General features: G+C 43.7%; 1 protein-coding gene across 4 annotated transcripts in view; it reads left to right on the forward strand.

Annotated features, from left to right (window-relative positions):
- The first annotated feature begins 275 nt into the window (after positions 1 to 275).
- The window catches only part of LOC121579983 (unconventional myosin-Ic-like), a 38,223-nt gene continuing 23,542 nt past the window's right edge, over positions 276 to 14,956 (forward strand). For all 4 annotated transcript variants that reach the window (XM_045224525.1, XM_045224526.1, XM_041895029.2 and 1 more), the window contains exon 1: positions 276 to 410. The gene's annotated coding sequence lies outside the window, so the exon portion shown is untranslated. The remainder of the gene's footprint in view (positions 411 to 14,956) is intronic.

Raw genomic sequence — 14,956 nt, forward strand, 5'->3', positions numbered from 1 at the left:
AGCCTACTGTTGTGTACTTCTACTGTTGTGTACTTCTACTGTTGTGTACTTGTAGGCCTATTTGTACTGAGAAAATAAAGTTTTTACACGTCCAAATGCATGGGGCCAGTGCTACTACAAACAAGTAAACAATTTAGTTCGAATACACGTCGAATATATGCAATATATACATTATAAGTTCCGTCAGAGCTGCACACACCACACCAACATTATATATTTGATAATTGATGACGTACTTCCAAAACAATTTGCACACGGGGGAGGCAATAGAAGCATTGGAACGAGAGGACAGGACACCATGGTTACAGTTCGTCTGCCACTTTTCTAATGCGGTAGATAGTTTGAGAGGATTACGGAGCTCGTGTGATTGCATAAATAACGGGAACATAAACTAAAGATAAAACTTTAAGGTAAGATTTAATTCCAGCATTTTCTTATTTAGCTATAGCATTGCATCAATTAGCTGAAATATTACATTTATAGTGAAGGCGAACAGGCTACTCGAAGGAGAAAGTCATAATAATCCAGTTGATAAAAAACAGATAAATACCCGACGCGTTCCACTTTATGATGCAAGTATCAAATTTGGTACACTAATACTAGCCTGGGTACGAGTTTCTTGAGCTAATCCACTCCCAGTACTCCATGTCATTTGCCAAAGAGATGGACCTTTCTGCCATCTTCAAATATGAACATTCTATCATTAATGAGCTCGAGAAGAACAGAAGATGTTATCCTGATTCGATCACCCTCACAGATATCCTCCAATCGCAACGATTATGCAAATATTTGAACTATCACTTTTTTTCTCCACAGAACATGATGGCACAGATATTTCACCGGATGTATAAATGTGAAGCATCCAGTTGGCATTTCCTAATCAGTTTGTCAAAAGTTGCTAGCTCACATCTAAATTCTCAAGATAAATACATACTGCAATTCCAACCACAAAATGTATTAGTTTTGATTTTAAGCCTCCAAAATGCAACTTGCCTAGTTAACAGCCAAATGTTTGGTTTTGACTTTGTTATACATTTTAATTCTATTTTCGAAGCTCCACATGTTGTCATGGAACATATGAATGTTATTTCCAACAACCAATAATGAGCAACCCTGCCGTAAATCCACCGCATATTGAACATTGAGATTGCCGAAAGGCCAGTCTCTTTGGCAATGACAAGGAGCGGCAAGGAGTGGAACGTTAGCTAAAGAGACTGGTACTCAGACTACACTAATATTAGCAGAGGTGGGATCAACTCACTATTAATCGAGTCACAAGCAAGGTCTGAGTCTCAAGTCCTAAGTAGAACAGGTAGAGTCTTACATTTACATTTTAGTCATTTAGCAGACGCTCTTATCCAGAGCAACTTACAGTTAGTGAGTGCATACATTTTCATACTGGCCCCCGTGGGAAACGAACCCACAACCTTGGCGTTGCAAGTGCCATGCTCTACCAACTGAGCTACACGGGCCATAGGGGTCTTGAGTCAAGTCCAAGTCGTGCATTCTAAGAGAAAGTCGAGTCGAGTCAAGTTTTTTCAAGTCAAGTTTAAAAAAAAATCTATACAAGCAATGAATTGTTCAACTATAAACCTTTGTCTATTTATTGAGGCTACCAGACAGTCCTTTTCATTAGTTTGTCTACAACATATTTTGATTATGTAATAAATAATTTAAAGAAAAAATTCAAAATGCAAGCCATTTTGACATACCAAAAGACCAGTAGGCCTCTACTAGTAATTGTTGCTTGATGCCCCATTGCTGGTGACCTTGCAAAGTAAACAGTTAACATTCTTGATCATCAAACAATTTTTGGAGTGGCATATTTGTTTATGGCAATCCTCTCTCCCTACACAAAATCAGCAATCTGTTCTCTAGCTCAGTGGTTCTCAAACTCTTTTGACCCGTGACCCCCAAAAAGCAGTGGTTCAAAGTTTGCGACCCCGCCGCACACGCAAATGCACATGCGAACACTCGCACACAATGGCTGTGCAAATGTAACCTGTCATTAAAGCCATAAATGGGAATGCATTTTCAAAACTTAAGATACAGAAATAAACTGTGTTTTACACCTGCATTTTTAGCTGAATGTCATTCATGTTAGCAGCCAATATCAAGTAGGGATGTCATGTCACTTCTCTGGAGTCCAGAGCAAGAAGAATCATACAATCTATCTACCTGTATGCAGCGGAGGTTGCAGGATCGGATGGAAAGCATGGTCTGTCTGCAACGCATGCTATCACTTGGGAGGGCTGCCTGCCCGCAGAATGCTCGTTGCCAACTGGGTAGCCCTTTTCTTCCTCACAAATACTGTAATTAATTCGCCAGAATGTTAAATATTTATCCCATAATATTGAAGGCAGTGCGATGTTAAAGCTAACTTTAGACATACAGCCAAACTAGCCCTATCTGAAAATTATCAATGAAATCGCCAGGTAACCTATTATTGTTCTGGCAAAGATGCCTCCGTAGTAGATTTCAATATTTCTAATATGGATAATATAAATGTAGGCCTACTCTGCTTTTATCAGGCAAAACCGGAGAAAATGATGCAAGAGCTTTCTGGTCACTAATCTGGATATGCGTGCCCGCCTTTGCGCGCCAATGCTGATTACTAGTCATTGGTCAACAATCAAGATGCAAAACTTTTTGGTTCTGAAGCACAGATGAGATGTTTTTGAGACAATAATTTTGTTCAATACCGTAGGCCTATATTAGAAAGAAGGTCAAATAGGCAAAGGTATATACACTACCAGTCAAAAGTTTGGACACACCTACTCATTCAAGGGTTTTATTTTATTTTTGCTATTTTCGACATTGTAGAATAATAGTGAAGACATCAAAACTATGAAACAACACATATGGAATAATGTAGTAACCAAAAAAGTGTTAAACAAATCAAAATATATTTTATATTTGAGATTCTTCAAATAGCCACCCTTTGCCTTGATGACAGCTTTGCACACTCCTGGCATTCTCTCAACCAGCTTCATGAGGTAGTCACCTGGAATGCATTTCAATTAACAGGTGTGCCTTGTTAAAAGTTAATTTGTGGAATTTCTTTCCTTTTTAATGCGTTTGAGCCAATCAGTTGTGATGTGTTGTGACAAGGTAGGGGGGGGTATACAGAAGATAGCCCTATTTGGTAAAATACCAAGTCCATATTATGGCAAGAACAGCTCAAATAAGCAAAGAGAAACAACAGTCCATCATTACTTTAAGACATGAAGGTCAGTCAATACGGAACATTTCAAGAACTTTGAAAGTTTCTTCAAGTGCAGTCACAAAACCCATCAAGCGCTATGATCAAACTGGCTCTCATGAGGACCGCCACTGGAATGGAAGACCCAGAGTTACCTCTGCTGCAGAGGATAAGTTCATTAGAGTTACCAGCCTCAGAAATTGCAGCCCAAATAAATGCTTCACAGAGTTCAAGTAACAGACACATCTCAACATCAACTGTTCATTGGGTACTGTGTGAATCAGGCCTTCATGATCGAATTGCTGCAAAGAAACCACTACTAAAGGACACCAATAAGAAGAGACCTGCTTGGGCCAAGAAACACGAGCAATGGACAATAGACCGGTGGAAATTTGGCCTTTGGTCTGGAGTCCAAATTTGAGATTTTTGGTTCAAACGCTGTGATGTGGTGATTTGAAGGAGTCAGGCGCAGGAGGTTAAATCACAGAATAACAGGATTTATTCCGAAATACAGAGTTACTCAATAAAGCGTCAAAACAGTGATATCCCTCACCGGGACCCAGCACCGCTCCTCCGGATCGTACCCCTGCCAATCCACGAGGTACTGAAGGCCCCCCACCCGATTCCTCGAATCCAGGATGGAACGGACGGAGTATGCCGGGGCCCCCTCGATGTCCAGAGGGGGCGGCGGGACCTCCTTCACCTCAGACTCCTGGAGCGAACCAGCCACCACCGGCCTGCAGAGAGACACATGGAACGAGGGGTTAATATGATAATCTGGAGGGAGTAATAACCTATAAGTAACCTTGTTAATTCTCCTCAGGACTTTGAACGGCCCCACAAACCACAGGCTCAGCTTCCGGCAGGGCAGGCGGAGGGGCAGATTCCGGGTCAAAAGCCAGACCCGATCACCCGGTACGAAGATCGGGGCCTCACTGAGGTGGCGGTCAGCGTTGGCCTTCTGGCGACGCACGGCACGTTGGAGGTGGATGTGGGCAGTGTTCCACGCCTCCTCCGCTCGCCAAAACCAGTCATCCACCGCAGGAGCCTCGGTCTGGCTCTGATGCCACGGTGCCAGAACCGGCTGATAACCTAAAACACATTGAAATGGCGTTAGGTTAGTGGAGGAGTGGCGGAGAGAGTTCTGGGCATATTCGGCCCATGGCAAGAACACCGGCCGGTCCTGCCAGTAGGACCGCAGGAACCTACCCACATCCTGATTCACCTGTTCTACCTGCCCATTAGACTCAGGGTGAAAACCAGAGGTCAGGCTGACCGAGACCCCCAGACGTTCCATGAACGCCTTCCAGACCCTGGATGTGAACTGGGGACCACAGTCAGACACTATGTCCTCTGGCACCCCGTAGTGCCGGAAGACGTGTGTAAACAGGACCTCCACAGTCTGCAGGGCCGTGGGGAGACCGGGCAGAGGAAGGAGGTGGCAGGCTTTGGAAAAGCGGTCCACAACAACCAGGATGGTGGTGTTACCTTGAGAGAGGGAAAGATCAGTAAAGAAGTCAATACACAAGTGGGACCATGGCCGTTGTGGAACTGGTAAGGGCTGTAACTTACCCACTGGGAGGTGCCTAGGTGCCTTACTCTGGGCGCACACTGAGCAGGAGGAGACATACACCCTCACGTCCTTAGCCAAGGTAGGCCACCAGTACTTTCCGGTCAGGCAGCGCACTGTACGACCGATACCTGGGTGACCAGAGGAGGGGGACGTGTGTGCCCAATAGATCAGACGGTCACGGACAAGAGAAGGCACGTACTGCAGCCCAGCTGGACACTGAGTTGGAGATGGTTCTGTCCGTAACGCCCGCTCTATGTCCGTGTCCATCGCCCATACTACCGGTGCCACAATGTAGGAGGCCGGGAGTATGGGGATGTTGTCTATGGGCCTCTCCTCTGGGTCGTACAGCCGTGACAGTGCGTCTGACTTCACGTTCTTCGTACCCGGGATGTAAGATAGTGTGAAGTCAAACCGGGTGAAGAATAGGGCCCACCTGACCTGGCGAGTGTTCAGCCTCCTCGCTGCCCGGATGTAATCCAGGTTACGGTGTTCCATACAGACGAGGAAAGGGTGTTTCGCCCCCTCGAGCCAGTGCCTCCACACGGTCAGGGCTCGGACAACAGCCAACAGCTCCCGATCACCAACATCGTAGTTCTGCTCCGCTGGGCTGAGCTTCTTGGAGAAGAAGGCACAGGGGCGGAGCTTGGGTGGTGTGCCGGAGTGGGATGGGCCAGTACCGGGGATGAGGTGAACAGAAACCTCAGGTTACTGAAGGCCCTGTCAGCCTCAGCAGACCAGCGGAGCCGGGACTGCCCACCCTTCAACAGTGATGTGATGGGAGCTGCGACCTTGCCAAAGCCACGGAAAAACCTCCGATAGTAGTTGGCAAAGCCAATAAAGCGCTGCACCTCCTTTACCGTGATTGGAGTCAGCCAATTACGCACAGCTGAAATGCGATCTCCCTCCATCTCCACACCTGAGGTGGTAATGTGGTATCCGAGGAAGGAGACGGACTGTTGGAAAAACAGACACTTTTCTGCCTTGGCATAAAGATCATGTTCCAACAGTCGGGCCAGCACTTTGCGAACCAGGGACACATGCTCGGCGTGCGTAGCGGAATAAACCAAAATGTAATCGATGTAGATCACTACACTGCGACCAAGCATGTCCTGAAACACCTCGTTCACAAAGGACTGCATTCATCAAACCATAAGGCATCACCAGGTATTCGTAATGCCCTGTGGTGGTGCTGAATGCTGTCTTTCACTCGTCCCCCTCTCGGACATGCACCAGGTTGCACGCACTCTGGAGATCAAATTTTGCACCACACATTGGCTCGATCACAGATGGAATGAGGGGTAGAGGATAACTATAACGTATTGTCCCCTTGTTCAGTGCTCGGTAATCAATGCAAGGGCGCAGACCTCCGTATTTCTTCTTCACAAAAAATAAACTTGAGGAGGCGGGTGAAGTGGAGGGACGTATGAACCCCTGGCGCAGGGACTCGGAGACGTATGTCTCCATAGCCTCCGTTTCAGCCTGCGACAGGGGATACACATGACTCCTGGGAGGCACAGCGTCTACCCGGAGGTTTATCGCGCAATCCCCCGCCTAATGAGGTGGTAATTTGGTCGCCTGCGTTTTGGAAAACGCGTGCGCCAAATCGAGGTATTCGGGGGAAATCCGCACGGTGGAGGTACTGTCTGGACTTTCCACCGTGGTTGCACCAACAGAAACACCTAGACACCTACCCTGACACTCTCGCGACCACCCCGTGAGAACCCTCTGTGGCCATGAAAAGGTGGGGTTGTGTAGTGCTAACCAGGGAAGACCTAACTGAACACGGAAATCAGAAGGCTCAATAATTTTTAAAAAGTGACTTGCTCTCGATGAGTCTCGTGCGTAACCATAGTGACTGGTGCTGTAACTTCCCTAACGAACCCGGACCCTAATGGTCGACTGTCAAGTGCTCTGATGGGGAGTGGAATGGATAGGATAACCAATGTAATGCCTAGACTATGTGAAAATGACCTGTCCATAAAGATCCCAGCTGCGCCTGAATCGACCAGCGCCTTACACTGGGGAACTACAATGTATGGGGCCCCGTGTAGCTCAGTTGGTAGAGCATGGCGCTTGCAACGCCAGGGTTGTGGGTTCGTTTTCCACGGGGGGCCAGTATGAAAATGTATGCACTCACTTAACTGTAAGTCGCTCTGGATAAGAGCGTCTGCTAAATGACTAAAATCTCAAATGTAAATGTAATCAGGAAAGTGGATGGGTAGGGTACAGTGCGAGGGAGAGGGCTCTGAATGAGTGTGGGTGACGCGAGAGTGCCCTGCCTACCGCCTCCAGACCCAAAAGAACGCTGAAGACATCATGAAGGAGAATGTCCCAGCTTCGCCTGAATCGGAGGAAGTCGTGACAGACGCGGTGTGGGTGAACGGATGATCTCCGCATGTGTAGTTCCCACCGTAAAGCATGGAGGAGGAGGTGTTATGGTGTGGGGGTGCTTTGCTGGTGACACTGTCTGTGATTTATTTAGAATTCAAGGCACACTTAACCAGCATGGCTACCACAGCATTCTGCAGCGATACGCCATCCCATCTGGTTTGGGTTTAGAGGGACTATCATTTGTTTTTCAACAGGACAATGACCCAACACATGTCCAGGCTGTGTAAGGGCTATTTTACCAAGAAGGAGTGATGGAGTGCTGCATTAGATGACCTGGCCTCCACAATCCCCCGACCTCAACCCAACTGAGATGGTTTGGGATGAGTCGGACAGTGAAGTGAAGGAAAAGCAGCCAACAAGTGCTCAGCATATGTGTAAACTCCTTCAAGACTGTTAGAAAAGCATTCAAGGTGAAGCTGGTTGAGAGAATGCCTAGAGTGTGCAAAGCTGTCATCAAGGCAAAGGGTGGCTACTTTGAAGAATCTAAAATATATTTTGTTTAACACTTTTTGGGTGACTACATGATTCCATATGTGTTATTTCATAGTTTTGATGTCAATGTAGAAAATAGTTTAAAAAAAGAAAGTACTGCTACTATGAGAGAGAGATATAGAGTATAAAGGGTAGGCTATGTGTAGGCTATTAAAATATGTATGAAAAATGACTGTTTGCTGGTCTATTCAGAGGGCAGAGTGTGCATTTCATTAGCCAATCTGTTGCACGTTTTTGGCAATTGCATACTGCGGCTACTGTCTCTGTCAATTACCCCCCTGGCGGCCATTTCCAATATGGCCACCAACCAGCTGCACTTGGACTAGATTCACATGGGCATATTCCATAAATAATTGGTACATACAGCCCAATGGTGGCTTAAAATGTTTGAGGGGGTCTAGAAAACACTATAAAATGGCCCAAAAAGTGGCCCCAGTTTATTAGGTTACACTACCCAGTTCACAAAAATGGATCGGTCCTACACACAGTGAGACATGGAAAACTGGTCTTTTTAGAGTACAATAGGTTATTAAATCTGCAATGGCACTATGGCTAGACATCTTTATGTAGTAGTTTATTCACTTTGTGTAAAGACTGAAAGGTCTCATCAAAATGGGTTACCTGTCTCTCTGCTGGTATTGGATTTCACCTAAAGTGACATGTACAGGGCAGGATTCCTGTCACATTTCTTAAAATTGACACAAAACAGAATATGTAAGGGATAATCAAGAAGGGGCTATGCGTTCTATGGAAAATCATGAACGCACTAGCAGAGTGGAACTAACCTTCCACGGAGTTGCATTATTTTCCAGAGAACTCATAGAGCTCCGAGTTGATTATCCCTTTTATATCATCTCTATAATTTAACACATTTGCCGCTAAAAATGTGTTCATTTGCAGGTAGGAATGTGTTCAACATCCACTGAAGTAGGTAGCAAGTTAACAAGATAGCTACAGTAGTTGCCTTGGTAACCAAACAAACAGACTTGCTAGTTTAGCTATCCAAACCATCATTCATAGCTTGCTATTATGAAAATCGAATTCAACAATGCAAATTAATGTTTTCAATTCGACTTTTGCTTTCAAAAGCAGCTCAAATATAGAACATGTAAGAATGAACTATAGCCATTGAATTCTACCGTGCTGATATACTGTGAGTTATAGGGAAATAATGCATGCATGCTGTAGAATGCTCTTCAAGCCAATCAGAAACGAGTATTCAACAATGCCATAGTATATCATACTATATATCATTGCAATCAGGGGACTTCAGGGAACACCCATATAATTATTTTTTGTGTTTACATTTAAACTATTGGAACTAGCCATAAAAACATTGACAAAAAACAGTAAATTGGCACACGTTTTCACCACTTTTCTACTAACATTTGAAGGGGTATGGCATCTTTCTTTCAGCGGCCATCATGGAAACCCCTGCCAGGAGGGTAATGGACAAAATCTGTGATCACACTATAGCCAAAAATACTTATTTAGACATGCCCTAGCTGTGTGTGAGATTTGGTGTCTCTATCACAAATTCCAAAACATTTTCACATAACCGCTATGCTATGGTCAAAATGACCTCAGAATTATTGTCTATATTATCTGTGGGGTTTATTTAGTGGGTAGATAACATTACAAAGTACTTGTTTTATTGTTTGGAATAATTTTACCCTATTTTCTTCTAACAGGAAATTCAAATGGCAGCCATTTTATAAAAATGGCCACCCTGGTTGACTGACAGTCTTCCCAGACTGCCTCCAATCTTTAAAATGTTCATTAAGGTATCTAGTATTAGTGTACCAAGTTTGATACTTGTATCATAAAATGGAACAATTATTTCACCTATCCTCTGGACTATCAGGCCTAGCTGGCTCTGGTCTTTTGTAGCTAGCTGAGTGCAACGTTTGATAGCTTTATAATAATGGTCAACACAATTACCCTTTATCGGTCCAAGCTTGTATTGCATAGGCTTCAGAATTGTTACATTGTGGAACATTTACAGTACCTTCAGAAAGTATTCATACCCCTTATTGCACATTTTGTGTTACAGCCTGAATTCAAAATGGAATGAATAGATTTTTCTCACCCATCAGCACACAGTACCCCATAATGACAAAGTGAAAACATGTTTATTGAAAATGAAATTCACACCACTGTGTCAATAATTTGTAGATGCACCTTTGGCAGCGATTACAGCTGTGAGTCTTTCTGGGTAAGAGCTTTCCACCTGGATTGCAAAATTTCAAAATTCTTCAAGCTCTGTCAAATTGGTTGTTGATCATTGCTAGACAACCATTTTCAGGTCTTGCCATAGATTTTGAAGTAGATTTAAGTTAGTAACCACTGTCTTCTTGGTAAGCAACTCGTGTAGATTCTGCTTTGTGTTTTAGGTTATTGTCCTGCTGAAATGTAAATTAATCTCCCAGTGTCTGGTGGAAAGCAGACTGAACCAGGTTTTCCTCTAGGATTTTGCCTGTTCTCCATTCCGTTTATTTTTTATACTGAAAAACTCCCCAGTCCTTAACAATTACAAGCATACCCATAACATGATGCAGCCACCACTATGCTTGAAAATATGGAGAGTGGTACTCAGTAATGTGTTGTATTGGATTTGCCCCAAACATTGTATTCAGGAAAAAAGTGTATTGCTTTGCCACATTTTTTACATTATTACTTTAGTGCCTTGTTGCAAACAGGATGCATGTTTTGGAATATGTTTTATTCTGTACAGGCTTCCTTCTTTTCACTCTGTCAATTAGGTTAATGTTGTGGAGTAACTACAATGTGGTTGATCCATCATCAGTTTTCTCCTATCACAGCCATTAAACTCTGTAACTGTTCTAAAGTCACCATTGGCCTCGTGGTGAAATCGCTGATTAAAAGGGATTATTTTTTACCTATCTACCAATAGGTGTCCTTCTTTGCGAGGCATTGGAAAACCTTCCAGGTCTTTGTGGTTGAATCTGTGTTTGAAATTCACTGCTCGACTGAGGGACATTACAGATAATTGTATGTGTGGGGTACAGAGATGAGGTAGTCATTCAAAAATCATGTTAAACACTATTATTGCACACTGAGTGAGTCCATGCAACCTATTATGTGACTTAAGCACACAATTACTCCTGAATTTATTTAGGCTTGCCATAACAAAGGGGTTGAATTATTATTGACTCAAGACATTGCAGCTTTACATGTTCTATTAATTTGTTTAAAAAATTGTGAAAAACATAATTCAACTTTGACATTATGGGGTATTGTGTGAATGCCAGTGACCAAAAATCTCAATTTTGAATTCAGGCTGCAACACAACAAAATGTGGAAAAAGTCAAGAGGTGTGAATACTTTCTGAAGGCACTGTATTATTAATCATTTGTAGGCTAAATGCTTATCATTAAAATCACACTCAAAATGTATTGAAATAGATTTACAATGTTGAATTATTAGGCTAACACACTTTTGCTCTTGTTTTTGCTTTGCAAATTGTATAATTTTGCCAATAGGTTAAGCAATTTTGACTTGCTTTTTAAATATATTGAATACAAGATTGTGTTTATTTGCAAGAATAAAAATGTATCTAACCAAACTACTATATTATCTCCCACTGGCCAACATTTTTTTTGGTTATTTCAAGCAAATATTGAATTTATAGACAATTTCACAGCATATTACATTTTGTAATCATGCCTAGGTTATAGTTTCGACAGTTGAGGAACAAGAGTTATGCAATGGAGCAGAATATTGTTACCAACATTGTTAGATAGCCTTATGTAGACTTGATTCTAAACTGTTGTCTCTGCTGTACATTGCTATATAAACTATAGTTCTGTCCTCTGTCTTCAGCAGATGGTCAACTGTTTACACCCAACATTGAAAGTATGTGACGACTTTGTAACTCTGCCCACCCCTTCCTATTAACCACTTATAACTTGCCATACCCCCCCTTCTCCTATTAACCACTTATAAGCTAACATTTAAACATTTCATTCCAATGTCCCTTCAAGCCTTATGGACATGGAGGAGGTATGTGGTGGTCTGTGATCTCTGTGTGTAACCAGCTGGGTGTGGACTGTGTTTGCCTCCTCTGTTAGATCAGCTTGACCTCAGAATGAGCCTCCCTCCTCACTGGAAGATGATATGATGTTTTTTCTTTGTGTGGTGCATGAGGGAACATTATCTGATGTATTTCTGTCAGCTGCGGAATGTCCAAACATGCAACTGTATTGCCAAGGTCAAGCTCCCTGCAGAATGATCCAGTTTCTTAATAGCTTATTAAATATGACCATGCACTTTGTTGCTTAAACTAAAGTTACTAAACTGCCGTTCAAGTATGCACATGTGCATAGGGTCACTCAGTTGCTTGTTTACTGCTTGTTGCTATTGTGTTTGTTGCTTGTGTTTGCATGAGCCATGTCCTATTTTTAGGCATACCGCACAGTGTCTCTGTCTATGCACAGGTGCCAGATCTGAGCTCACTTCCTCCTCTCCTCTCTGCCACTTCCTGTTTTAAGGCAAACCATGGTAGTTTCCTGAAACCACAACCCCACAATGCCTGTAGTCACTCACCTCCATATGAGTTTGCATAAGTCAGATGGAGGCACACATATCAAGTTTTGCACTGAGTGTCTCTGGAGTACAATCCCATGGACAGTGGGAGTGAATAACACTCCAGGAAATAGGCTTTTGTAGGGAGTGGGTGAGGCTTCAGAGGAACAGCTCTAGTGTTTTGTCAGGGAGATGGTGCCTTAGGGTGAGTGGAGGTGAAGAGGGGGATTAGAGGGAGAGAGAGCAGATGGGGGCTGTGGGGATCCAACACAGATGGACAGCGAGCAGTAGAAGGTGTGTGATACTGTAGACTCATAGACTAGACAGAGCCACAGACAGTACCAAAATTAGCATTTGTTGCTGTTTACACAACCTCACAATGACCTCCTTTCTAATACACCAATAACTTTTTTTCTGGACAAAGCACTTCTCTCACAGAGCGATGTTTAAGCATCAGTGCTGTATAATACAATAACAGACTGGGTGAAGGGTAGTAGGCAGAATAAAGGGTGAGAGAAAGGGAAAGGTGTCTAGCAAGAGCTGGCATGTAGAGATAAAGATGAGTTTACTGCTCTGTGCCAGGGATTATACCTGACACTCATTAGTCTACCTCTTTTACGCTGTCACCACACATGCATTGTGTGTGTGTGTACGTGTGTCTGTGTTTGTGTTACTGATGTAGCACTGACGTCCATCTGGTCTTCCTATGAATATTTTATGTATAAAATGTGTGTATGTGTGTGTGAGTGCATACCTGCGTGTGTGCGTGCATAGTACTGCATATGTACGTGTGTGTGTGTGTGTGTGTGTGTGTGTGCACTCACTTTGTGGGTGTGTGAATGACATCCAATGTGATAATCCCCTCTGGCCTTGCTCAGTCTTCCCCGCACCAAATGATCATTATCATTCCTCCATGGTTCAGCATGCCAGTGATGGAAAACGGCAATAAAAACACAATGAGGGGAAAGAGCATGTCCTGCTTAATGGCTGTTGTAATGTAACAGACTATAGGCCTAAAGCCTATCAATGCTGTTTCATGTAGCTTTTATCAGCATGTGTATTTGTTGGATATAGAGGCTACAGTATCATGCACAATGTTGCTGTTTTAGAGTTGGTAATGTAATTAACTGTCATTTCACAAATGACAGTCAGGCGGTTGGCAGTCTATGCTACTATGAGAAGGACTGAACATTGTTATTGCGTGAAAAGGGGGTGGAGAGCGTATCATGCGCTGTGGGTCCCTTAGGATGGGCCTGGGTGGAGAGAGCTCTCACTGTTCTGCACAACGCCCTCAAGTAACTCTGTTCAGAGGGGAAGAGAGAGAGAGGCTCCGTCTGGAATACATTATTCAAATTCCACAAGGATATCTGATGATGTTGGCAAAGAGAGAGAGGGAAGTTGGGGGGTGTTGGGTAGAGCCCGACCGATAGCCTACAGTGGGGGAAAAAAGTATTTAGTCAGCCACAAATTGTGCAAGTTCTCCCACTTAAAAAGATGAGAGAGGCCTGTATTTTTCATCATAGGTACACGTCAACTATGACAGACAAATTGAGAAAAAAAATTCTCCAGAAAATCACATTGTAGGATTTTTTATGAATTTATTTGAAAATTATGGTGGAAAATAAGTATTTGGTCACCTACAAACAAGCAAGATTTCTGGCTCTCACAGACCTCTAACTTCTTCTTTAAGAGGCTCCTCTGTCCTCCACTCGTTACCTGTATTAATGGCACCTGTTTGAACTTGTTATCAGTATAAAATACACCTGTCCACAACCTCAAACAGTCACACTCCAAACTCCACTATGGCCAAGACCAAAGAGCTGTCAAAGGACACCAGAAACAAAATTGTAGACCTGCACCAGGCTGGGAAGACTGAATCTGCAATAGGTAAGCAGCTTGGTTGAAGAAATCAACTGTGGGAGCAATTATTAGGAAATGGAAGACATACAAGACCACTGATAATCTCCCTCGATCTGGGGCTCCACGCAAGATCTCACCCCGTGGGGTCAAAATGATCACAAGAACGGTGAGCAAAAATCCCAGAACCACACGGGGGGACCTAGTGAATGACCTGCAGAGAGCTGGGACCAAAGTAACAAAGCCTACCATCAGTAACACACTACGCCGCCAGGGACTCAAATCCTGCAGTGCCAGACGTGTCCCCCTGCTTAAGCCAGTACATGTCCAGGCCCGTCTCAAGTTTGCTAGAGTGCATTTGGATGATCCAGAAGAGGATTGGGAGAATGTCATATGGTCAGATGAAACCAAAATAGAACTTTTTGGTAAAAACTCAACTCGTCGTGTTTGGAGGACAAAGAATGCTGAGTTGCATCCAAAGAACACCATACCTACTGTGAAGCATGGGGGTGGAAACATCATGCTTTGGGGCTGTTTTTCTGCAAAGGGACCAGGACGACTGATCCGTGTAAAGGAAAGAATGAATGGGGCCATGTATCGTGAGATTTTGAGTGAAAACCTCCTTCCATCAGCAAGGGCATTGAAGATGAAACGTGGCTGGGTCTTTCAGCATGACACACCGCCCGGGCAACGAAGGAGTGGCTTCGTAAGAAGCATTTCAAGGTCCTGGAGTGGCCTAGCCAGTCTCCAGATCTCAACCCCATAGAAAATCTTTGGAGGGAGTTGAAAGTCCGTGTTGCCCAGCGACAGCCCCAAAACATCACTGCTCTAGAGGAGATCTGCATGGAGGAATGGGCCAAAATACCAGCAACAGTGTGTGAAAACCTTGTGAAGAC

The sequence above is a fragment of the Coregonus clupeaformis genome, chromosome 13 (assembly GCF_020615455.1).
Source record: "Coregonus clupeaformis isolate EN_2021a chromosome 13, ASM2061545v1, whole genome shotgun sequence".
Lineage (NCBI taxonomy): Eukaryota > Metazoa > Chordata > Actinopteri > Salmoniformes > Salmonidae > Coregonus > Coregonus clupeaformis.